Source organism: Staurois parvus, unplaced genomic scaffold, assembly GCF_062004578.1.
Source record: "Staurois parvus isolate SC_StPar_1 unplaced genomic scaffold, SC_StPar_1.0 ptg001022l, whole genome shotgun sequence".
Taxonomy (NCBI): Eukaryota; Metazoa; Chordata; class Amphibia; order Anura; family Ranidae; genus Staurois; species Staurois parvus.
In genome coordinates this window covers 557984-582241 of record NW_028318818.1, presented here as the reverse complement: position 1 = coordinate 582241, position 24258 = coordinate 557984, and the positions used below count along the sequence as shown (strand labels likewise).

Genomic DNA, 24258 nt, shown 5'->3' with positions numbered 1-24258 from the left:
AGAGCATTCTCTAGGCTGGAGGTGACACCTAGATGCAAATGAGACTTGTCACCTACGTCCTCAGACTTTGTGGCCTTATAGAAATCTAAGAAGGAGAACTCTAGACATTTCGGCTGCAGAGGCAGCGGGAGATCAAGAGAGGGCTCCGACCTGTATATCAGCAGATCAAAGGAATATATTTCATCTCTCATAAAAGCTAAAATATTAGTTGCAGAGAGATGAAAATACTTCCTTCTGATTGGACACACTGTAGGCCACATCTGCATGTAAAACTGTATTTGTAGCCTCTGTAGAATCCCAGAGAAATGCAGAAAATGGTTATCTGGCGCCTGATTGCGACAGCTGAACAGTAATTGGTACTGTCGTGATCGGACTGATGCGCTGGTGTAGGAAATTCAATCCCTGACTTGGTGATTCAAACCGTTCCTAGTCCAATCGACTTTGGGCATTTCAGTACCCAGAATGTCCTGTGGGCTGGTACAGGAACACCCCCCAGAGTTGATTGGCCAAAGGCTAATGTCCAGCCTACGTCTATATCTCAATAAATTGAGGACCCTGAGATATGGACAGTGTGATTCGTACGGAGCCGGTTCTATTGACTGGCAGATCGCGGACTTCCTCTGACTTGCTCCAGTCACAGGATAACTCTTGGTAAAAGTTTTATTTCTGTTTTTATTCCCTTTTATTTTATAGTCAATAGCCAATTGTGTGTCTTCTTGTATTTTTTGTAACTCTTTATACTTTGTACATGTTTTATGCACTGCCCACTTTCAGGATATTAAATCGTAAAATTAATAAGTGACTTCTGGGTACTTAAGCTCGGGCTCATATCTCCAGAGAGATTAGATTGTATTGTATGGCAGTGTCTTTATATGCTCGGTCAAGTTCATTGCCAATCTGTATGCAATTGCACTGCGTGTTGGCAGATTGCATGCAGATTGTAAAGGTAACAGATCTGCCAGACGGAGATCTGTGTATGTGTGTGTGGTGGCCCAGCAGACCAGTCTGCGGACAAACTGTTGGGTGGTGGCAAGCTACCGTTTGTGGTGTGTCTGGTGTGGGGGTGTGTGGACAGTGGAAGAGTGATTAACACCGGGGTTCTAGCTTGTAGGATAGCTGGAGGAATCCTAGAAGGGTGTGCCAATTGCTAGGCTGCTCCTCAACCCTTAGTGTGCACCAGATTGTATATAAGATTCGTATCTGCCTGTGTGTGTAGTCAGCCAGCTGGATTGGATTGAGTCTCCCTCTAGTGGTGGCCAGAGGTAGTGCGGGCTGTGAAAGTGTATCACAGCTGGTTTTGTATATATATTCTAAGTCCCCATCATTTCCTCTTACCCCAAGTCATGGCCAGACGTGCACGCCTCAGTTAGCTAATCGCTGTGGGCGTGTGCGTGTGGATCCGTGACACCTACTCTCTGTGCGTTTTGGATGCAGGAAAAAACGCAAGTGAAACGCATGTAGTGTGAACTGGCCCTAAGCAAAAACGTATCCGGAGCACACCTTTGTAGTGTGAACTGGCCCTAAGGATCCCTTCACACGGGGGGGCTCATTTAGCATGTCTGCTTGCTGAGCTGATCCACGCTGAGCAAGTGGATGACAGCTCTGTGTCCCCTCTGCTGCTGCAGAGCGGACACAGAGCAGCTCGCTCTCCTCAATGGGCGGTGGGATGAAGGACGGAAGGGGATTGGATGGGATGTCGGCGGGTGTTAAAGGACACATGTCCGTTTACACACTCCACTCCATACAGGAGAATGGAGGTTCCGATTGGGCCTGCCTGAAAAACGGGCAGGTGGACCCGATCAGGACGTCCATGTGAAGGGGGTCTATGTCAGTTTACTTCAGTTTTCACTTCCGTTTATTTCAGTTCAGTTTATATCAGTTTATATCAGTCTGCTTCCGTTTTTGCACTTGTTTAGGCCTCTTTCACATGGACGTTCCTATCGGGTCCGCCTGCCTGTTTTTCAGGCGAACCCGATCAGAACCTCCATTCTCCTCAATGGAGCTGAGGGTGTAAACGGATATGTGTTCATTTACACCCGCTGAAATCCAATCTGATCCAGAAAAAAGGGACAGATGGGGATCCAATTCTCCTTTGAATTCTCCAATTCTCCAATTCTCAGTTGTTGCAGAAACCAATCAAAGGTGACAAAAGGATAAACAAAAAATGTTCTTGCCTAAAAACGGACATGAAGTGATGAAATGGTTGGCGCCCGTTTACATCCGTTCTATTCCGTTTCAATGGATCTGGGCGTACCCTTGTATGTTTCCAAAAATGGACCGTAACGCACACGGATGTAAACGGATGGTAAATCGATGTTCATCCGCTCACATCCGCTGCTCCATAGAAATACATTGCTGTCCAATGGATGGATGAGAAACGGACAAACGGTCCACCCGTGTGAAAGGGGCCTAACGATTTGTCCCTGAAAGATAAACGGGCCGCACACAGTCCGCCTTGACACACCACAAAACACGTTCATTATTGGAGAGTCACGTTCAACCTCCAGGGGGGCATGCGGATGCTCACTCCCCTATATCCTCACATTGTGCCTGCTGACCTGTCGCCCCATCACTGACAATGATTTTTGCCCGCAGGTTGTCATCATTTTCCAATCAGCACTGTCCAGACAGAGTTCAGGGGTTCTGCATCCTCCTAGAGCAGAAAGAAAACTCGTCCTACAAGGTTTAACCAGTGCTCTGCTGGACACTGATAGAAGTCACAAGACTGCTATATACTGCTGATGAGAAAAGGTATTTAGCAGTTTATATTTACTAAAAAAATTGCATTTCCATGTTGTGTTTACTGTAGGAGACCAGATATAGTGAATGCAGGGTTCAGGGAGACCACATATAGTGAATGCAGGGACCGGGGAGACCAGATATAGTGAATGCGGGGTCCGGGGAGACCGGATATAGTGAATGCAGGGTCCTGGGAGACCAGATATAGTGAATGCAGGGTCCGTGGAGACCAGATATAGTGAATGCAGGGTCCGGGGAGATCAGATATAGTGAATGCAGGGTCCGGGGAGACCAGATATAGTGAATGCAGGGTTCGGGGAGACCAGATATAGTGAATGCAGGGTTCGGGGAGACCAGATATAGTGAATGCAGGGTCCAGAGAGAGCAGATATAGTGAATGCAGGGTCCGGGGAGACCAGATATAGCGAATGCAGGGTCCGGAGAGACCGGATATCGTGAATGCAGGGTCCGGGGAGACCGGATATAGTGAATGCAGGGTCCGGGGAGACCAGATATAGTGAATGCAGGGTCCGGGGAGACCGGATTATTCTGACTCAGATTGTTGCGATAGCGATTTATCCCTTGTGAGACCTCTCTGCCTAGCCTGTATAAGCAGATATAATCACTGTGGGCAATCCTTATCAGATAGCTTGAACTCACCAATACTGTGTTCATCCAGAAGTTGCTTTATTCTGTACATGTGAAACAGGATACAGCAGAATGAATGGTTTCCAGTATTATGCGGTCAAAAGATGATACTTTCTGTAGCGTACTATGCAGAATACATGTGTCCCTGTTACATGTGGTCTGTTAGCTGCCTCCATGACACAGGAAGTGCTGAACTGAAGAAGAAGGGAGGAGCTTCATATACAAAGGAATTGTGTCATAGATCTCAGGGAGGTAATATAAAAAACAAATACATTACCAAATAAGACCACTGGATGGCAGCATAACTAACTATAGAAATGTCCATAGGAAATGGTACAAAAAATAAACTATATGAATTCTCATGTACATTAACATAAATATTAACTGTGTAACAGCATACGGATATAGTGAATGCAGGGTCCGGGGAGACCAGATATAGTGAATGCAGGGTCCGGGGAGACCAGATATAGTGAATGCAGGGTCCGGGGAGACCAGATATAGTGAATGCAGGGTCCGGGGAGGCCAGATACAGTGAATGCAGGGTCCGGGGAGAGTGGATATAGTGAATGCAGGGTGTGGGGAGACCAGATATAGTGAATGCAGGGTCCTGGGAGTCCGGATATAGTGAATGCGGGGTCCGGGGAGAGTGGATATAGTGAATGCAGGGTGTGGGGAGACCAGATATAGTGAATGCAGGGTCCGGGGAGACCGGATATAGTGAATGCAGGGTCCGGGGTTCACTAACACTTTAATCTCTTGAACCCCAAAGTGCAGGCGGTTGCATTTTACAGCAGCTCACTGGAAAGCACTTCATGCTGCAATGCAGATGAATAAAGTCACACGCCAAATAAAGTGTAAAAAAGAAAAAATAAACAGTGTGGTACACCTGAATGTGCATTGTGATGCCCCTCAACTGACAGCAGTCTGGTTTCGGGGGCAGGTTTTAGTCCACCGCAGTATTACTTTAGACCAGCAGGGGGAGGACTTTTTGAATGAAGCTGAGATCTCAGGCTGGCCATTCATTATACAAATTTCTTGTACAATTTTCCTTTAACTTTACCAAAACCATTTAATATGAGGTCAAACCTAAACACCTTCCATTTGTGTGCAGTCAGGCAGGCCCTTGAACTACATAGTTGAAGGTAAATGTAAAGGAAATTGAATATGAAAATTGTATAATGTATGGCCCGCTAGGTCTCATTCACACAGGCTTCAACGTGCTTTGGACCTTATCCACACATGTGAATGGGGTTATCTGCAATTACCCATGGGAGGCACAGTTTGATTGGCTTATCATCGTCTGAAGAGTGATTTGTGGTGAATCTCTTTTCAGAGGACACTATAGTAGCAGTTGTCAGGCGTTCAGGAGGCCCTACTGCTGTCTCCTGACACTTTTTTTTTTTTTTTTAAATGTGCTAAATGTCAAGTATATCATTTACGGCCCCCCGGCCACTTGTGTGAAAGGGCCCTAAGAGCCGAGTGTACAGGGAGCTTTTGCAAAGCATTTTGTGAAGCTGAATTCCTGGAAAATGAACAGTCCTTCCTTGCAGCAGGGCACGGCATCAATAACTGCTGGATTATGTCTAGGATGACCAAGTAAGCCCTAGTTCCCACCAAATTCGGCTTTGTGATTGTGCTACTTCAGCGTGATTTCAAAGCAGCCAATCATTGCGACTTCATGTGCGGCTTGCCAACATCTATGCGACGTCATACACACGTCAATGGAAGTCGCACGTGAAATTGAAACAAATACTGCAGGACCCTTTTTCAAAATTGGTGGTACTCAGAGTCGTACAGATTTGAACGGTTCCATAGCTGCAGATAGGGTGCTACTTGTCATGGGACTTTGATCTGACAAGTCGCATCGGTGTGAATTGGGGCCAAAGCAGTGTTACCTACCTGATCCTCCACCCTGTGCTGCTAGACCGGTCCCTACAGCCTCTTCTCCTCCATGCTCTGGGGCTCTAAGGTCCTCTGATGTCATCAAGACTGATGCAGATCCCATAGTCCTGCGTTGGATGTGAGGATACCAAGGAATAGTCTACTGCCGGAGTGTAGGGGAGCGCCGTCTGCCAAAGGAGTGAGGGAAAGGAGAAAAAAAAGTGTTTTCCCATCTCCTAGACAGAAACAACCAGTTAACCATTGCAGTGGGAGTGCAGACCCTCTGCAGGGAAGGACTTTGATTTTTCCCGGAGTTCTGCTTCAAAGATGAAGTTTAGGTTTGATTTGTATTGTATAGTTATAGAGATCCAGCTCGGCTCAATGCAAGTATGTATAATCCATACCTGAGGGATCGCTGTAGAAGCTGACAGTCCCTGTAGTAGTTGCAGCTAAGCGATGCATGTACAGCACAGTATACAATAGCAGTGACTTGAGGCACTGGACAGACAGCTAGATAAAAAGAATCCAGCAGCTTGATCCTCCTCAATAAATGAGTTTATTAACCCAAGATGGAGTTGCCGGCTTCTTTTCATCTACATGTTTGCTCGGGTGCTAGGATGACACTACTAGCCAGTGCAATGACTGTTCACCGCCTCGGGAAATTCCAGTAGGTGCTTTCTACTATATTTAAGAGTGGACAGACAGCACAGTGTACGGAGCTCAGAGGCTTAAGGCAATGGTTGTACAGCACAGTGTACGGAGCTCAGAGGCTTAAGGCAATGGTTGTACAGCACAGTGTACAGAGCTCAGTGACATAAGGCAATGGTTGTACAGCACAGTGTACAGAGCTCAGTGACATAAGGCAATGGTTGTACAGCACAGTGTACAGATCTCAGTGACATAAGGCAATGGTTGTACAGCACAGTGTACGGAGCTCAGTGACATAAGGCAATGGTTGTACAGCACAGTGTACAGAGCTCAGAGGCTTAAGGCAATGGTTGTACAGCACAGTGTACGGAGCTCAGTGACATAAGGCAATGGTTGTACAGCACAGTGTACGGAGCTCAGAGGCTTAAGGCAATGGTTGTACAGCACAGTGTACGGAGCTCAGCGACTTAAGGCAATGGTTGTACAACACAGTGTACGGAGTTCGGAGGCTTAAGGCAATGGTTGTACAGCACAGTGTACAGAGCTCAGTGGCTTAAGGCAATGGTTGTACAGCACAGTGTACAGAGCTCAGTGACGTAAGGCAATGGTTGTACAGCACAGTGTACAGAGCTGTCAGGAATGGACTCAGCACTGGTGGTGGGACTCACCTGCCGTGTGGGCTGCAGTACCAGGGCTGACCAGCGGGTGCTCTCAGCAGCCAGAAGCTCACTCCTGCAGTCAGCCAACACCTGGGGCTGATTGCAGGAGGTGTATTTAAGGAATGGCCAGACCTGCAGTCAGTACCTTGGTGTTGTTTCCCATGAGCCCCTGTACCTGGTATCCTGTGTTCCTGTTCCTCTGCCTATCTGATTTGCTGCTGACTCTGCACTGTTCCTGACTCTGCTGACCGTCTCCTGTTTAACCCCTTTCTTGCCTGACCATCCTTCTGCAGGATCCTCTGTACCGTGCTGCCCGTGAGTTACTGAACCCGGCTTGTGACCCTGACTATTCTCTGCCTGCTCCTTCGGTACCTCGCTGCCCGCAGGTTGCTGACCTGGCCTGCCTGACTACACCTTACTACACCTGGCCTGCCTGACTACACGCTACCCAGATGATCCATCCATCCTGCACGGATCCAGCCATCCCTGCTCACACCTTCTGCCTCTTCACATCAGGCTTCCTACCTGCATATACCTCTGGCGGATCCCTCTACCACGAGCAGGTGTACTCGGGCCGCGACCTGGTTCCTGTCTGCTCCAAGTCCATCCCCACCATCAGAGGCCCTGGTGAATAAGCAGACTGGGACTTAGACTCCGCGCCCTGGGGAATCCTGTCCTGAGGACTGCTAGGGGTACCACCAGATGGTTGTTAACAGAACCATATGGCCGGCCTGACCCTTCCACCTCTCCAGCCCTGACTGCGCCTGTGTTCCTGCACATACTAAGATTAGTGGAAGGTTGGTTTATTTACTGTGCGTTGTATATCTGGGTAGCTAATAATAAATTATATTATTATATCATTCCTGAAGCCTGTTACTTCCCTGTGTCAGTCCACACATTTCTGGTCATACCAGGATCCCTAACAGGAGCTCAGTGACTTAAGGCAATGGTTGCAGAGCACAGTGTACAGAGCTCAGTGACATAAGGCGATGGTTGTACAGCACAGTGTACAGAGCTCAGTGACATAAGGCAATGGTTGTACAGCACAGTGTACGGAGCTCAGTGACATAAGGCAATGGTTGTACAGCACAGTGTACGGAGCTCAGTGACATAAGGCGATGGTTGTACAGCACAGTGTACAGAGCTCAGTGACATAAGGCAATGGTTGTACAGCACAGTGTACGGAGCTCAGTGACATAAGGCAATGGTTGTACAGCACAGTGTATGGAGCTCAGTGACATAAGGCGATGGTTGTACAGCACAGTGTACAGAGCTCAGTGACTTAAGGCGATGGTTGTACAGCACAGTGTACAGAGCTCAGTGACTTAAGGCGATGGTTGTACAGCACAGTGTACAGAGCTCAAAGAGTTAAGGCTCTGGACCAAGGAAGAACTAGAAACCTTTGGCCTGGGAGCAAGTTCAACCAACTATCCCTTTTCATGTTGGAGACAGATTTCTGTGGGCCAAAGAAAGTTCAGCACTCAAAGTATGGCAAGATGCCGCATTCATTTGTTGGCATATTAAAGGAGAAGTACGGCCAAAGCTCTTTTGGCTGTACTTCTGTGGATCACAGGACTGCAGTTCGTTCTTCACTCCTGTGACCCACTGTCAGCTGACAGTGGGCTGAAGTCCGCTGTCGATGATATCACTCAGCCAGTCCAGGCTGGGAAAAGATCCCAACTTCAAAGTTGGGATCCACCCCAGAGTCTGGAGCTGTACCTGGCTCACCCTCCACAGCCCAGCACTCCATTGAGCACTGGAGGGGGGGGGGGGAGAACAGAGCAGACAGCAGTGACTGACAGTCATCACTTTCTGCTCAGAGCAGAGAGAACTCAGCGATCAGCAGTCATGTGATCACTGAGTTCTCACCCTTGGAGCCGATGGGGGGGACAGATGCTGCATCGGTAAATATAAATGGGGAAAATAAAGCCCTACTTCTCTTTTAAAAGGTGGGTGTTTCTAAAGGGCATGCTTTATTGTGACACAATGTTTCACATCTTCCAGCATCAACTTCCTTTTTGGCTCTCTTTATTTGGTCTCATGACATCTCATAGTCCCAAAGAAAGATGGTGCTGGAGGACATTTGGAGGACCTCTTCCAGAAGCTGTGATCAGGTCTGAGGAGAAAGCAGGCATCTATATAATCGTGCCTGTAGCAATCGTACGCACAGAGATGGACGCGGTCATCCATTTTGCTCCAAACCACTCCATATTGTATCTCTCTCTCCCAAATCAGATTCCTCCGATATCCCCCCTCCCTCTCTGTTGAGTGGCATGTGGTCTGTTTGTTGCAGAGATCACAGGCAGCAAATCCATTGGGAGGGCGTCATGATTATAAATACCACAACTAGCTGGTGCCCCTCTGTCTGCGAGACCCTTGCTGGAGAAGGGGTCATCAAGCCATAAACCAAGCTCTCACTGAGCTTCAAAAGACATTCCAGGGAGTCGTAAAACAGACTTACATTTTAAAACCCAGTTTTCCATATAATTTTATATCTCCAAATAGGAAATAATTACACAAACATGGAGCACATATTCGGATTGGCTCACTTTAAGACAAGTCGCCTGGTATATTACACAGAAAAGCAGAAAATTATATCTCCTTAACCATTCAAGCAGATATTTCATATTTCATATCTAACCGTTCAGCAGATGATTCTGGGTATTAATCTACTTGTGGATAGAATGTTATATGTACCTAGGAAAGTTACTGGCCATAGTATAATTTGTGAAGGCTTTGGTCAAAGCCTGAGCTCCCCGCCTACACAACCCCCTCCCCAAATGAGGCGATTGGTTCTCGGCTTCAGGGAGACACCCTGTGGAGTTCCTAGAAAAAACTAAGCTAAACTGAGTTGAGTTAACTTGAAGTTTCTCCCTTTTTAACATTGGAACTAACGTTAGGAGATAAGGCATCCTTTTGGCTCTGGAACCTGATCTGCTTAACCCAAGGCTGATGGCAAGTACTTTATCCCTCTAAACTTCTTTCTGTTATCTCTTTGCTGTGCTATTGCTTTCTGTATATTTATATATATATTGGCTACATCTTTTTCTGTAAAAATTTTTATTGCACCCTTTTAACCTTTTAGTAGTAAATCTTACTTTCTGAAAGTGTTGAACTGTTTCTAAAGCTCTTTCATGCAAACTAAGAACCCCTGCCTCTGAAAAGCGCTACTGTGTGTGTGTTTTAAACCTCTGTATAACCTGCCTGTGGTGACAGTGGTATACAGACGATTATTCAAACACCATAGTGTTATTGCTGATATTGCCGAGTTTCCTCTTTCTCTGTACAAAAAGGAGGTGGTGGCAGTGTGAAGGGTTAATTGCGTAATTAACCTGACCCAGTAACAATCTCTGTCAGGCTGCAAGTACACAGGTTGTGGCCCATTAGCTGGAAAATCTGTGTGCAGGGTGCAGCTGGGCGTGGCATTGTTACGCACGTGACAGCGCAGTTTTAGATTGGCTAGTCCTTCGGTCACGGGTTTGGTGAGAAGGGCTGGGGGTCTGACGCTGCGATCGCCACAGTGCCATGGGGTTGATTTACTAAAACTGGAGCGTGCAAAATCTGGTGCAGCTGTGCATGGGAGCCAATCAGCTTCTAACTTCAGCTTGTTCAATTAGGCTTTAACAATAAAACCTGGAAGCTGATTGGTTTCTGTGCAGAGCTGCACCAGTTTTTGCACTCTCCAGTTATAGTAAATCAACCCCATATGACGCCCTCCCAGAACTAGACGACCACGCTGTAGCTGTCTTTTGGCTATAGCCCGGTCGTCAAGGGATTAATAAGGGTTCTGGGGGATCTCAGTTACGAGGAAAGGCTACACACATTATGATAGGGAAAGAAGAAACTGCTTAAGCGCACATCTATGCACCAACGCCGGGTGCCCGCTGGCCGTGCCGTGCGCATGCGTGTGCCGGCGTGCATGCCCGTCGCGAACTGGTACCAGGTGGGTACCGTCGCGAACTGCTGCACTAAGAGTTCTTGCGTTCTGGTCTACCACGTTCTGTTGCTTGCTGCCATTGTATCCTGATCCTGTTGCCTACATGACCTGTCTTGACTACGATTGAACTCTGCCTGCACCGACCCAGCTTATCTTTTGACTATCTGCTTGCCTGCTCCCTGTACCTGATCCGCTGATTGATCCTGACCCGGCTTGTCTGACTCTGCTACTTCTCCTGCCAGTGACTATCATTTGCTACAAGCTGTCTGCAGATGTCAAGTTCCTACTATCCCTACTTGCTGCTGCTTCCGCACACCTGCATCCGTAACTGACCCTCATCTTGGTCACCAGGCTATCCAGCTCTCAGCTGTCAACGCAGACCAGCCAGGCACTCATGCCACTCCTGGCTCTGTGCCTTCTGTTTGCTCTATCAGGGGCACCGAGCAGGAGTTGTAAGAGGACGCCCTCCTCTCCACGTCAGGCTCCCCCACCATGTACGTGACACATTAAACGTATTTTCCCTGGAGAAGAGATACTTGAGAAGGAGATATGATAGCAACATACAAATACCTCAATGGTGGTTCTGTCATAAGTAATAAACTATTCTGTCTCAGGGAGTATAAGAAGATACGGGCCACCCAATGAAAGTGGAGGAGAATCGGTTGAGCCTCAAACTGCGTAGGGGGTTTTTCACTATCAGGGCGGTAAAGATGTGGAACTCACTGGTGCCAGTGGAAAGTATTGATAGTCTCAAAAACTCTTAGGTGGGCATCTTAGTGAACACAATATACAGTGATATAAGATATGAGTTTTTGACATGAGCACACCCACCCACACAGGTTGAACTAGATGGACTATGGTCTTATTCAACCCTACTGTCAAGGTCCTACCTTTTCCTAGAGGTTATGCTGCTCCATGTGCTGGCATCCATCTTGGGTTTCTGCAGAGCATGGTGGGAGTCTTTTATGCCTTCAGGTCTCTGCGGTCCATCCCCCAGAGGGGTGTGGTTGATTACGTATAAGCCTGTTGTCCGCACGTGCTCTTTGCATTCGTGTCTTGTGTGTTAGTGTTGCAACAGCTCTGTTTATACTCTCGTGGCTCTCCTGGAATCTGACTCGGGTTTTGACTAGACCATTCTCTGCGTTTTCCTTTGATCTGACCTCCCATTGCTGAACCCGGCCTGTGACCTGTTATTCTTGTCTACTGTTCTGTACCGTTTGTCCCGTTGTTGTCGACCCGGCCTGCCCGACTACGCTATTGTCTGATCTGGGTCCTAGATCAGTCAGTACGTGACCCTGCCACTAGGCCTGCCTGTCCGTTCCACAGCTCCTGCCCTGACACCTACAAATTATGTAACTATTTTCGTGAGAGCAGCTCTTCCTGAAGCCCATGCTCACAGTTTTTCTTACACTCTTGATGTAAGTTGTAGCTGTTCTTCTGTGCCAGCCCATTTCTCTGGTACTCTTAGGGTGGGGTGGGGGGGGATTTGGAAGTGGGAGGGGAGTTCTAAACTGGGCAAGAGGAATGATTTTGGGAGGGGAACCAAAACCTGAACGCTGCACTCTATACATAACACACTCCTGAACCCTGCACTCTGTAGATAGCACACTCCTGAACCCTGCAATCTGTACATAGCACACTCCTGAACCCTGCAATCTGTACATAGCGCACTCCTGAACCCTGCAATCTGTACATAGTGCACTCCTGAACCCTGCACTCTGTACATAGCGCACTCCTGAACCCTGCACTCTGTACATAGCGCACTCCTGAACCCTGCACTCTGTACATAGCCCACTCCTGAACCCTGCACTCTGTACATAGCGCACTCCTGAACCCTGCACTCTATGCGTAGTGCACTCCTGAACCATGCATTCTATACATTGCACACTCCTGAACCCTGCACTCTGTGTGTAGTGCTCCCCTGAACTCTGCACACTCCTGAACCCTGCACTCTGTGTGTAGTGCTTTCCTGAACCTTGCACTCTGTGTGTAGTGCTCTGCTGAACTCTGCACTCTGTACACTCCTGAACCTTGCACTCTGTGTGTAGTGCTCTCCTGAACTCTGCACTCTCACCATAGCACACTCTTGAACACCTCTAGAAGAGGAAGAGTGGTGTTGGGGTGTGCAGAGGTGTGTAAGTCTATAGTGCTGGAGGTGTATGGGGGATACAGAGGCGTGCGAGGGTACAACGGTGGAGGAGGTGTGATGGGAGGTACAGAGGTGTATGGGGAGGGAACATTCATGGCATAGAGATGTGAGGGAATTGAGTGGTAGCTGAGATGTTATGAGGGTACAGAAGCTTGGGGCCATTGGTAGCAAAGGTGTGTGTGTGGGGGGGGGGGTGTAGTGTTGTCAGAGGTGTATGAGGTAGGTACAGGGTGCATTGGTGCTGGGGAAGGGACAGTGGTGGCAGATGTGTACATGGAAGACAGTGATGCTAGAACTGTTCAGAAGCAGTGGTGCAAGAGTGGATATGATGGTGGTGGGTGGGGGAAGGGGGCACTGTATATACTCCTGACCTCTGCAGTTTGTATGCTGGGAGTGCAGCAGTCAGAAGTGTGCAACCTGCAGCATAGCAACTAGCTGTGTAGCTGTAATAGCTGTCTAATATGTTTAAAGTGTTACATTAGGTTAATGATTTGCCTCTTGTAATACCATTTTTAATGAATGCCCCACCCCTAATTAAAATACATTCTCTGCATTCATTGGCTTGCTGGACTCAGCAAACCAAATGTATCCCTTGAAATGTTTTGAAATGTTGGCAACTATAAAAATAAAATACAGTCAATGCTGGAAAAAGTACATGTAGACTGGAAGTGGATAAAAGAGGCTGGAAATAATTAGCAGAACTAAGGTAAAGGAAAAGATGAAAACAGTATTTTATTGAAAAAAACGATAGCAATCATTTTTTATACATATTTGTCTTAGCAAACTACATTACATCCAGTTAGGGTAGAGATCTATTTTAAATGACTACCATGCACTGCTAATAGTAGCCAGTAATTCATGGATGCCCCATCACCAAACATAGTCATTAATCTTGTGCAGGTAGCAGGGGGTTATCAGTAGGTGGGGTGGATGTTTTAAGAATTCTCATGTACTGGCAATGTAGCACAGGCTCTTTGCCTAGACCGACCTGGTAGACATAGATAAATATTTTTTGTTCTGGCTGCAAGGTGAGAGTTAATATCTCTTCAACTTCAGTGGCCTCGTTCCAATTTTCCTTCTCTGTGTTTGTACTACATCCACCATATTCAGCAGAAAGGGAAAACTGGGCTTTGGCAATCAAAGCAGTCAACCCTCCTGTCTCAACTGAGGCAGTTGCTGATATTTTCCAGTTGTGCTCTATACTGGATGTCTTCTCCTTGTCATACCCAACCTTCTTGGTTACCCGCTTCTTCCATTCAACAGGAGTCTGGGAGTCATTGCTGATGGTCTTGATGCACACCCATTCACCAAAAGATGGACCCTTGGCAATAGCCAGACCGCCAGGCAGAAAGCCGTAGACACTGCTATGGAATGAGAAGGTTTCAGCACCTTCATTTGTATTGAAGTTGGTACACCTGGTGTACTGAATTCCCCACTGGTCATCGGGCCTTACAAAATAGTAGTAACTTTTAATACCAAAGTAATAAATGCCATCTTTGCATTCTGGATGTAGCGTGAATTCTTCACCCTCTTCATATTTGTTCATGTTGGTTGTTCGGCGATAGACCCCAAGGCTTTGGAAAATGATATACAGTTGTGACCAAAATTATTCAACCCCCACTGAAATTGAGTGTTTTGGCCAGTTTGACATTGCTTTTGATCATTCAGTCATCTTGCTTACATTTACATTAAAGAGGCACTTGTAGGTCAGACAAATATAACATAACAGTTATAATGAAATAACCACAAATGTCTTTTCTGTGCTCACAGCATTATCAGTTTTATTCAACCCCCAAGTGACATTCAATCTTAGTACTTAGTACAGCATCCTTTTACAGTTATAACAGCTTTTAAACGTGAAGCATAGCTTGACACAAGTGTCTTGCAGCGATCTACGGGTATCTTCGCCCATTCTTCATGGGCAAAGGCCTCCAGTTCAGTCACATTCTTAGGCTTGCGCACTGCAACTGCTTTCTTTAAGTCCCACCAGAGGTTCTCAATCGGATTTAAGTCTGGTGACTGCGATGGCCACTCCAAAATGTTCCAGCCTTTCCTCTGCAACCATGCTCTAGTGGACTTGGAGGTATGCTTGGGATCATTGTCCTGTTGAAAGGTCCAACGTCTCCCAAGCCTCAGGTGTGTGACGGACTGCATCACGTTTCCATCCAATATCTCCTGGTACTGAAGAGAATTCATGGTACCTTGCACACGCTGAAGCTTCCCTGTACCTGCAGAAGCAAAACAGCCCCAAAGCATGATTGACCCTCCACCATGCTTCACAGTAGGCAAGGTGTTCTTTTCATCATAGGCCTTGTTCTTCCTCCTCCAAACATAGCGTTGATCCATGGGCCCAAACAGTTCTAATTTTGTTTCATCAGTCCACAGAACACTATCCCACAACTTTTGTGGTTTGTCCACATGGCTTTTGGCATACTGCAGTCGACTCTTCTTATTCTTTGGAGACAGCAAGGGGGTACGCCTGGGAGTTCTGGCACGGAGGCCTTCATTACGCAGTGTGCGTCTTATTGTCTGGGCTGAAACTTCTGTACCCACATCTGACAAATCTTTTCTCAGTTCCTCAGCAGTCACACGGGGACTTCTCTCCACTCTACGCTTCAGGTAGCGCACAGCAGTCGAAGTCAGCATCTTCTTTCTGCCACGACCAGGTAGCGTTTCAACAGTGCCCTTTGCCTTGAATTTGCGAATGATGCTTCCTAAGGTGTCTCTTGGTATGTTTAACATCTTTGCAATCTTCTTATAGCCATTGCCCTTCCTGTGAAGAGAAATCACCTCTTCTCTTGTCTTCCTGGACCATTCTCTTGCCTTCACCATGTTTGTAACCACACCAGTAAATGTCTAGAAGGAGCTGAGTATCACAGTCATTTTAAAGCTGCCTAATTGGTGCTTATTATGCTTGATTGCTGCTCGGTGACATCCACAGGTGTTTTCAATACCTGATGGAAAGCACCTGTATGAACCTCTGTTCTTCAGAGTGGTAGTCTTTAAGGGGTTGAATAATTGTGGCAATGAAGAAACCACATAAGAACCATTTACTACTGTATTACATAAACAATTGATGTCATTTTAGTTGCATTTGGGTAGTTACAACGTCCTTGTAGGATTTGATTCTGAATACAATTCCAAATGTACACTATAGTCCCTAAACCCCTTTACAGCATTGGGGGTTGAATAATTTTGGTCACAACTGTAGAAGTATCCAAAAGCTGAGCAATAATAATCACCTCCTTGACAGCGGGGGTGTAGGGTATAAACAACAGCATCATCATCTTTGTTCATGTTTGTAACCCGACGGTAATAGTTAGACTGGATGATGTAGAAGCGGTCATCTTCAAAGGCCAAGTAATGATCTCCATTCCTGCAGGACGGGTGCAAGCTGAAGATCTCCAGATCTTCTCCTTTGTTGAAATTTGTTGACCTCATATAACAACCCAGATCTGGCCTGACAATATAATAATACTTGTCAACGCCACAAAAATCTGCTTTGCTTTTGCTCTTAGGGACAATCTTCACCATGGTTGATATGCTGGAAAGAAAGTACATAAAAATAAGTGAATACATTGTTTCATGCCAATAAAAGCTGCCCCATTAATCAGTTAAGCTGTAAATATATTACACAAGGCTTTGTATGTGTAGCGCACCCCTGTCAGAGCCGCTGGTGAATGCAGTCCTATTTCCTATTTCTTAGAGCACACAGAGCCAGGCACACAGCATTTTCCTAACTCTTCCACTGACTCCAAAGAACAGTCTAGATGTTTCTTTTTTGTTTTCTTTTTTGGGAACAATGAACTTGGGTAGGGATACCCCAATATACAGTAGACCTGAAAAACTTGAGGACTCCTGAACCTTCTGGCTGCATAGTACAAAAAGGAAAATCCCACAGGATCTCTATGCTGATGGTGGCTAGTACTGCTTTCAGAGTTTATAAGCTACACACAGGCACTAACTCTTCAGCACTGAGGTCACCTACTCGCATAGCTACATGATCATCAGTTGCCTCCTGCCAATATCCACTAGGCTCTTCCTAGTGGGGTAGATATAGACGTACACCATGGTAGGACAGTTGCACTCTTTCCCACCAACGTCCTCCTGGCTATCTCCAATAAGCCAACTTTGTTCTCAACCATTGGGTAATGGGCCCCATCCTTCCTCCTGCCTGGCCCTGGTTTCTTGTCTGCTTTGGCAGCTAGATTTTAAGTATTGGAGCAAATGGGGGCCACAGCTCAGCAGGAGGATGCTATCCTTCACTCCTGCGAGCTTCTGTAATGGAGGCGGAGATGTGGGAATATTTCTAGCTAGTCTTGGCTTCCATGGACATCTGACATCCTAGCAAAGTGATGCACACAAAGCTCCCTCTTTCCTACTAGTACACAGAAGCAGTCTGAGATGGCTGGAAGGGGCTGTGCAGCCACGAGAAGGGGAATCTTGGAAGATCTTGGCGTTTATGCTGCTAATGTCTGTCAGGGATCTCCTCGATCCCCGCCGCGATGGGCTCGGCGCAGGCGCACTGCTCCACCCAGCGCACGGGCACTAGGTCCGGGCCGGCCGCGGCGTTCGAGTTCGCGCATGCGCAGTAGAAGCCGCGGCCGCCCGCTGGGCACCAATGGCAGCGCAGGGCGGGATATTTAAAGGTCCCTGAGCTGTCATTTCGTTGCCTTCTGGTCTTACCTGCTTCCTGTGTTCCTGTACCTGTGCCTAGTAAGTTATTGACCCGGATTGCCTTTGACCTTGCTGATTTCTCCTGCCCAGACCCTTGCTTGCCTGACCTCTCTCCCTGGATGCCCCTTATTAGATCTGACCTCCTGCTGCTGACCTGGCGTGTGACCCGACGATTCTCTGCCTGCTCCCTTGTACCTTACCGTCCTCTACAATACCGACTCGGCCTGTCTGACTACGCACTTGCTCAGCCATCCATCCATCCATCCCATCGGGGTCACCCGACCTCCTCACATCTGGCTCTCCCTGGTTGGAGCCCCTGGCGAACACCACTACCACTGACAGGTGTGCTCAGCAGAGGCGACCTGGTCTTCCATCCATCCATCCATCCCATCGGGGTCACCCGACCTCCTCACATCTGGCTCTCCCTGGTTGGAGCCCCTGGCGAACACCACTACCACTGACAGGTGTGCTCAGCAGAGGCGACCTGGTCTCGGGGTACTACAAGTCCATCCCCACCATCAGGGGCCCTGGTGAACAAGTACCCTGGGGCTTAGACTCCGCGCTCTGGGCACGCCTGACCAGTGGAGTGCTAGTGGTGCCGCTCGGCGGTCCCTCACAGTACCAGAAGGCCATGACTGAGCCTCGAGGAGGACTCTCCCCGTTGGACGAGGTTTGCAGGCACCTGGCTACCCTGACGCAAGCTGTAAACACATTACAGGACAGATGTCTGCAGATCGAGAATCGGTTTCAGGCCTGCACCATCTCTGTTCCTGTTTCACAGGCCCCGGCTCCTGCACCACCGGTCGCAGCAGTCCATGAGCCGGCTCCTGGGCCTCCCACATCACTCCCTATGGCGGAACCCCGAGTACCCTTACCCGAGCGCTTCCATGGGGATCGCACACGCTTTCGGTCATTCCGTGACTCCTGTCTGTTCTATTTTGAACTGCAGCCACGGACCTTTTTGACGGAATCAGTGAAAGTGGGGTTTGTTGTCTCCCTGTTGCAGGGTGAACCCCAAGACTGGGCCCACCGACTAAGGGGAAACAATGACCCTCACCTGGTTACGATCGACAGCTTCTTTAACGCTATGGCCATCTTATATGATGACCCACAACGGGCAGCCTCGGCCGAGGCCACATTATACGCACTCCGACAAGGTCGGCGGGTGGCTGAGGAATACGCCTCTGACTTTAGGCGCTGGATGGGTGACACTCGTTGGAACGAGTTCGCACTCTTGCACCAGTTTCGTATGGGCCTATCAGAGGCTCTGAAAGACGAGCTCGCCCGGGTGGAGGTGCCCGAGACATTAGAGGACCTGATTGCACTCACTATCAAAATTGACCGTAGACTACGGGAGCGCAGATTGGAGAGGTCTGGTCAGGGTCGCGGAAATCCCTGGGGGTCATTTCAGGGATCCAGTCAACATACTAGGCCAAGCACCCAGAACCTGCCGTTTGAAGATGCTCCCGAACCCATGCAGCTAGGCCTGGCTCGGCCTAAACTATCGCCTGAGGAACGCCAGCGCAGACGCTCCCAGAATCTGTGCCTGTACTGCGGCGAAGCTGGTCACATGGTGCGTTCCTGCCCGCAGAAACTGAGTAAGTTCACCTCATCTTCTTTATCTGTTGGCAATATGAACCCGTCCCAGTACTTAGTTGTTCCCCTCTCCTTTCAGCTTTCAGAAAGGACCGTGGAGGTGACGGCCATAGTTGATTCGGGGGCATGCAGCTGTTTTGTGGATATCAATTTTGCTCACCAGCAGGGTATTCCCCTCCGCCCAAAGGAGAAGGGGTTTCACATCTTTTTGGCTGATGGTTCCCGGATAAAATCAGGGGTGGTTAACCAGGAGACCCCTTCTATTGTGACTTCCATTGCCGGTCAGCACCGGGAACTCCTCCGCCTGGATGCTATTGCATCACCCCTTTTCCCAGTCATTCTGGGGCTCCCTTGGTTGCGGGCCCATAACCCCCAAATTGACTGGGAAACTGGGGTTGTCTCGTTCCCTTCCCCATATTGTCGGGAACTGTGTCGAACTTCGGGCCCGGAGGTCCCCCAGGTCCTCCTGTGCTCTGAAGGGGATGACAGCCTAAAACAAGTGATCCCTGCAGCCTACCATGAGTTTCTTGATGTGTTCAGTGAACGGGGAGCAGATGCTCTACCCCCCCACCGCCCATATGACTGTCCTATTGATCTGTTGCCCGGTTCGGAAATTCCGTTCGGGCGAATTTTTCCCCTTTCTGAGCTAGAATTAGGGGCCCTGAAGGACTATATTGAGGATAGCCTCCGAAAGGGATTTATCCGTCCCTCCACTTCCCCAGCAGGTGCAGGGATCTTCTTTGTAGAAAAGAAGGACAAGACTTTGAGGCCATGCATTGACTATCGGGAGCTGAATAGGGTCACCGTTAAAAATCGTTACCCATTACCACTGGTACCTGAATTATTCCAGAGCCTAAAAACTGCAGTAGTGTTTACCAAGTTGGACTTAAGGGGAGCCTACAATTTGGTTCGCATAAGGGAGGGGGATGAGTGGAAGACGGCCTTCCGCACCCGTTTCGGCCATTTTGAGTACCTGGTCATGCCTTTCGGGTTGTGCAATGCGCCAGCCACCTTCCAACACTTTGTGAACGACATCTTTAGGGACTTCCTGGACATCTTTGTCATCGTCTACTTAGACGACATTTTAATTTTTTCATCCTCCCTGGGGGAGCACAGGGTACATGTATCAAAGGTGTTGGGGCGGTTGCGGCAGCACGGGTTGTACGCTAAAGCAGAGAAATGCTGCTTTGAACAGGCTAGCGTTACATTTCTGGGTCTGATTATCTCCACCACGGGGGTCGCAATGGACCCTCAGAAGGTCTCAGCGATCCTAGATTGGCCTGAACCCACGGACAGGAAAAGTGTCCAACGTTTTATTGGGTTCGCAAATTTTTACCGGAAGTTCATCAAGAACTTCTCGGGTCTGGTCTCCCCCATCACTCAGTTAACCAAGCTTGGGACGCGATTCAGATGGACGCCCGAGGCACAGGAAGCTTTTGAAGCATTAAAAAGGTTATTTACCTCGGCACCCATTCTGGGCCATCCCGACGCCTCCCTGCCCTACATCTTAGAAGTAGATGCATCTGAAAACGCGGTTGGCTCCATCCTTTCCCAGCGGAAGGGCGCCAAGGAATTACTCCACCCAGTAGCATTCTTTTCACGGAAACTTACCCCTGCGGAGAGGAACTACGACATTGGGGATCGCGAGCTACTGGCTATCAAAACCGCTTTAGAAGAATGGAGGTACCTGCTGGAAGGTGCCTCCCACCCCATCCTGATATTCACGGACCACAAGAACCTGGAATATCTGAGGACGGCCAAACGTCTACGCCCACGACAAGCAAGATGGGCATTGTTTTTCTCGAGGTTCCAGTTCCACATCACATACAGGCCCGGCTCGAAAAACACGAAGCCTGACGCGTTGTCACACATGTACGAGGACACCAAGGAGATTCCAGTGCCCGACACTATTCTTCCTGCAGGAAATTTCTTGGCCCTTCAGACAAACCTTCACTCCGAGATCCTGAGAGCGTCCACAGCAATGTCCACCTCCGATGGGGCCCCCCTCCAGAACAAGGAGGGACTCCTATGGAGGGAGGACCGGATTGTGGTGCCAGAGGATGCCCGAACCTTAGTCTTGGGACATTGCCATGACCATCCACTGGCAGGACATTTTGGGCCGGTCAAGACCCTGGAACTTCTCCGACGTTCCTTCTGGTGGCCGGATATGGCCAAGGATTGTAAGAACTACGTGGGCTCCTGTGCCATCTGCCAGCGGAACAAGCCTTCAAGGAATAAGGCGTGGGGCCTGCTACGTCCATTGCCCATCCCTGAACGACCCTGGCAGAAAATCTCCATGGACTTCATAGTCGAGCTTCCACCTTCACTGAACCACACAGCAATTCTCGTGGTCGTGGACCGCTTGTCCAAGATGGCCCATTTCATCCCTTTACGGAAAACCCCATCAGCAGCCGAGACGGCGCAAGTCTTCATCCGAGAGATCATTAGACTGCATGGGGTTCCCGAAGACATCGTCTCGGACCGTGGGGTGCAGTTTACCTCGCGGTTTTGGAGGGCATTGTGCAAAGCCCTGGATATCAAGCTGTCCCTTTCCTCGGCTTTTCACCCTCAGACCAATGGCCAGACCGAAAGGACCAATCAGACCCTGGAGCAATACCTTCGATGCTACACATCATTCTCTCAGGACGACTGGGTGCCACTCCTCCCTTTGGCGGAATTCGCGTACAACAACGCTTGCCATTCAGCAACTGGACAGTCCCCGTTCTTCGCCAACTATGGGTTTCATCCTGTCTTCCTCCCGGACTTGGTCCCGGAATGCCCGATTCCAGCGACACAGGATGCACTGACCTTCTTCACCTCCAACAATAGGAAACTACAGGAAGCCATCCGTCAAGCCCAAGAGGACTACAGGAGGGCTTTTAATAGGAAGCGAAGAGGGGATCTGGTGTTGCAGCCCAGAGAGAAGGTTTGGCTGGCTACGTCGAACTTGAGGTTGCTCTGCCCGTCAAAGAAGTTGGGACCTAAATTTATAGGCCCTTTTTGCATCAAACGAATGGTCAATGAGGTGGCCTATGAACTTGTTCTCCCTGAGACACTCAAGGTCCACCCTGTCTTCCACGTGTCCCTGTTGAAACCAGTAGTCCCTGATGCCTTCCCAGAACGGGAATCCAGGCCCCCGGAGGCCGTAACGGTTGAAGAGGAAGAAGAATTCGAGGTGGAGGCAATCCTGAAGTGCCGACGAAGGGGGGGCCAGACCCAATTTCTCATCAAGTGGAAGGGCTACGGCCCTGAGGACAATTCGTGGGAGCCAGCCCATAATGTCCATGCACCTAGGCTTATCCGGGGGTTTCTTCGTGATCACCCGTGGTGGAGAGATCGGGTGGGCATCCGGAGGTTGCCCGTAGGGGGGGGGCAATGTCAGGGATCTCCTCGATCCCCGCCACGATGGGCTCGGCGCAGGCGCACTGCTCCACCCAGCGCACGGGCACTAGGTCCGGGCCGGCCGCGGCGTTCGAGTTCGCGCATGCGCAGTAGAAGCTGCGGCCGCCCGCTGGGCACCAATGGCAGCGCAGGGCGGGATATTTAAAGGTCCCTGAGCTGTCATTTCGTTGCCTTCTGGTCTTACCTGCTTCCTGTGTTCCTGTACCTGTGCCTAGTAAGTTATTGACCCGGATTGCCTTTGACCTTGCTGATTTCTCCTGCCCAGACCCTTGCTTGCCTGACCTCTCTCCCTGGATGCCCCTTATTAGATCTGACCTCCTGCTGCTGACCTGGCGTGTGACCCGACGATTCTCTGCCTGCTCCCTTGTACCTTACCGTCCTCTACAATACCGACTCGGCCTGTCTGACTACGCACTTGCTCAGCCATCCATCCATCCATCCCATCGGGGTCACCCGACCTCCTCACATCTGGCTCTCCCTGGTTGGAGCCCCTGGCGAACACCACTACCACTGACAGGTGTGCTCAGCAGAGGCGACCTGGTCTTCCATCCATCCATCCATCCCATCGGGGTCACCCGACCTCCTCACATCTGGCTCTCCCTGGTTGGAGCCCCTGGCGAACACCACTACCACTGACAGGTGTGCTCAGCAGAGGCGACCTGGTCTCGGGGTACTACAAGTCCATCCCCACCATCAGGGGCCCTGGTGAACAAGTACCCTGGGGCTTAGACTCCGCGCTCTGGGCACGCCTGACCAGTGGAGTGCTAGTGGTGCCGCTCGGCGGTCCCTCACAATGTCTGTCTTTGCAAGCCTGAACCTGGGACACTGCACTGCAATGGGGCCCCATTTGCAGGCAAGAGTCCCATCTGGAGCTAGAGGGGGAAGAGGAGCTCTTAGATCAACACAGAGCTTTACCAAAAATCAACAGAAGCCTCCTGTGGTCACCAGGTTCAGCTAAACTGTAGCACACATAGAAGCTTGGTAATATAGCGTAGCACACTCTAGTAATAGACAGAGCGAGGTGAGCTGACTCATAGTTGCTGTGTGAGTCTGAACTTACTGTGGGTTCAGTATGAAGTCACGCTGGAAGGTTCTGCACACCAGGCCTCCCCCTGCTTCTGGAGGTTAATGGAAACTTCTAGAAACGAATGGGCGGAGGTAAGGAGGCAATATCTGCATACTTAGACAAATCTGGCCAATCCGCAGGCCTGGAAAGGTGGTTAGGTTAGCCCCTATTTATGAGAGAGCCTAGCCAGCAGTAGGAGTCGGGTGGAAGATTGATTGTTGAGTTGCTGTTGCGTGGCCTAGGAGGGTTCCCCAGGGAAGGGGGGTCTGCCTCCAGGCTGGAGGCTGAAGGACAGGAAGCTCAAAGAGTGATCATTATTACTCCGCAGTCTACTGGACAGCCTGCAAGCTTGGAAAGAAACTAGCCCAGTGAACAGCCTGAAAGTAGTTTACTTCTATACCCCCAGGGCCTACACGATAGAGGGCTGCTACGTATCATACCAAACTTGTTCTCCCTGGGACAGTGCTACAATTCTGTTCTGGAATCTTTTGCTCTGGAATTCTCATATCAAAGACAGCCAGATGGATAGGCAGTTTCTAGCTAGGGTCTGAAGAAGCTCACTTAGAAGGGACCAAGTGCTCCTCACAGAGACTGTGTTACTGATCCGTCAAGAGACTGATGCCACTCCGGAGGGAGTAGAAAGTCCAGGATCCCTCATTTTAATACAGAATTTAGGAACTTTGTCCTCAGTGTATTGGTTTCAAGCCAGGCTGGCCATCCAATATACCCCTAGACCCTATCCAAGTTATTTTCCCCTAAATAAAACAACAGAAACAAGCCCATGGACTGATTACTGACTCTGAATGAAAGTTGGAAAATGCGTGTTGCCTGGCTGTGCAGGAAAATAGGGGGATCC

General features: G+C 49.2%; 1 pseudogene; it reads right to left on the bottom strand.

Moving 5' to 3' along the window:
* Positions 1-13547: 13547 nt before the first annotated feature.
* On the bottom strand, positions 13548-16035 carry LOC149441152 (uncharacterized; annotated as a pseudogene).
* Positions 16036-24258: the final 8223 nt, after the last annotated feature.